Below are 2,574 nucleotides of genomic sequence, written 5' to 3' on the forward strand. Positions count from 1 at the left end.
TCATATTGTAGTAAGTTCAGACAACTAAAGCAATGAAAAGTATTAGTATCAAATTTTTAGTATCTGTATCTAGTCTTCATTTAGCATATTTCTACCACTATTTGGGTCATAAAACCAAATCAGCTTTAAATTTTTTATCTGTGCTTTTCAAGAGATATCTCGTGTTACCTATACAAAGTGTCCAAAAACCACTGGTCAGAGTGAAAATAAAATTGTGATTTCTAATAGCTATTTATATTTGATTTTCAGGTTTTGAGTTCTTAGATCATATTTGGGTCATATTTTTATATTGTGGGATAAAAATGCTAAAAGCATAATAAGAAACAACCCTAGAAATTCTTATGCAATCAAAGGACTCCAGAAGGAGTTTTAAGGAAAGTAACAGGGATCTTCCAACAGAATTGTGAGAGCTGGTAAGAATTAAATTTCATTTTCTGGAAAAAAAAAAAAGGAATGTAATTATTCTTGGCAAACCCCTCTTACACTCTATTAGAATGTTGTTTATTTACTTTTGAATTGAAAATTAAGTGTAGCGAGAATTCTATTTCTGCTTTTTGTAAATTGGAAACTGAGTATGATCTGACAACTGCCTGTCCACCTCACAAATGAGTAAACACGAAAAAGCTATCCTCTGAACCCTCACAGTCTGCCTTCAGACATAATTAAATTATTTTACATGCTTAAATCAATTCTTATCTTGTGTTCATCACTAGGATACAACTGCTGAGAAAATTAACCAAAACAAACACATTTATCAAAATTCAGTATTGAAAACCTCCTTAATTACTGCAGGAATTATCTTTTGTTTGCTAATGATTCCAGGTAATTTTAAATGCAGTTTTCATTACAATACTTCTGTGGGGGTTTTTTTAATACAGATATTTATGTAGTACTTATTCTTAAATATTTTGTGTCTCTAAAGGAAGAAACTCTGTTGAGTAAAAACTGTCTAAAGTTTTAAGCCCAAAAACTTAAATCAACAGATATGGACTCTCACTTTGTTACTCTAAAATCAACCACAGTAGGAAAGGAAAGGAAAGTTCAAATGCACAACTTTGCATCGCTGCCAAAATACACGAGCTCTATCTCGGTGAATTGAGTCAGTTGAATCCCACTGTGATGATGGAGTTCAGGCTGCAAGAAGAGTTCATGATGGGCTGAGTCTGCAGTACCACCCCAGAATGCAATGTGCAGTATCTGTTTTCTATTCCCTTGGGCTGGGAATTTATAGCAAACAGTGCTTTTGGGAACAGTGTTAGCAACTGAAATACTGCAGCACAAAGTGCCCTCTCAGTAACTCTTAGCTACTGCCACAGTGTGCACAGATAATAAAAATAGAATCTTACTTGTTCATCTGAAGTAGTTTCTGAATTCAAGTGATTGTAAATAACTGTAACTTAAACCTGATGGTCAACTGAAAACCAGAAACAAACAGAAAGACATTTACCTCAGCTTTTCAAGCAAAAGAAATCAGCAAGGTAATTGAGGCAAGAGGAATATCATAACAAGATGTCAAAACCTCCTTATCTTAGAGTGGGAGCAAGGATTTTTTCTTCTTTAAAAGCTAGTGCCTGTAAAATAATACACATTTTTAAGCATTTTGATAAAACTAGAAAAAGTGTTATAATTGCTGCAAATGTTTTTTGACTAAACTACTAGCTTATACTTTGTTTCAATTTGTTTATTTTCCAAAGGCCTTTATTTTTTTTAACACAGTATGAACTGTTAAACAAAGACCTGAAAATCAGATGGCTTGGCTCTGTTCTGAGCAAAAACATTGCTGGGTTCTGATTTATGCTCTATTTAATATTTGCATCTTTATCAATGCTACTGCTGTGCATTCTGCTGTGATTTAACCTGACTACACCTTAACCTTCCTGTCATGTAAAAAGGAGGTAAGCTATACTTCCATGCATTTTGCAGGTTGCCTGAGACATTCATTTTAAAATTTCTATTCAAAATTCTCTTATTATTTTTGAATGACAGAGATTTGAAATGTAGCAATTTTTAAATTGAACCTGGTTTTTTTACTTAATTAATTCCAGTATTTATACTTTTAATTTGTCCTCAGTCAGAAAACCAAAGTCAAAAAGTTTATTTCAGTGTATTGTGCAGCAGTGTCCAATACTAAAACATAAAAACTGTTGTAAACCTGATTTCTAATATTAAAAAGGGGTAATTGTGAGGCACTTGCACATATTCATGGCTCTTGTGTCGTATGCACATACATGAATGCAATGAGAGGATGTGTAGGTGTATGTTCTCAGCTGCAATCCCTAGGGTGAGGGAGTGGCTCATCCGTGTCCTCTGCATACTCTAAAAAGTTTGGGTGGTCATTGACAGTGTTGCCCCTTTCAGCAACCACTCCTTGGGTTAACAAGGGTATCGTGCATCATGGCTTACTTACAAAGCCTGGGTGGCCATGTATTCTTCACACCCTTTTTCAGGGTGATGGAACTCAGCTCTTCATTTTCCATGCAACACTTCCATAACCATGTGGCTCTCCCCGTTAGTTGATGATACAGGCTACACACCACATGCAAGGTCAAAGCTCAACTCCCTTCTGGGGTTCAA

At 34.9% G+C, this 2,574-nt stretch overlaps 1 long non-coding RNA gene across 1 annotated transcript; it reads right to left on the reverse strand.

Moving 5' to 3' along the window:
* Nucleotides 1-81: 81 nt before the first annotated feature.
* On the reverse strand, nucleotides 82-2,574 carry LOC138103770 (uncharacterized). Its single transcript, XR_011147844.1, has 3 exons — nucleotides 2,408-2,574; nucleotides 1,448-1,571; nucleotides 82-434 (listed from the first exon to the last, which is right to left on the reverse strand). It is a non-coding gene; the product is annotated as an uncharacterized lncRNA (long non-coding RNA).

The sequence above is a fragment of the Aphelocoma coerulescens genome (genome assembly GCF_041296385.1).
Source record: "Aphelocoma coerulescens isolate FSJ_1873_10779 chromosome Z unlocalized genomic scaffold, UR_Acoe_1.0 ChrZ, whole genome shotgun sequence".
Classification (NCBI taxonomy): Eukaryota; Metazoa; Chordata; class Aves; order Passeriformes; family Corvidae; genus Aphelocoma; species Aphelocoma coerulescens.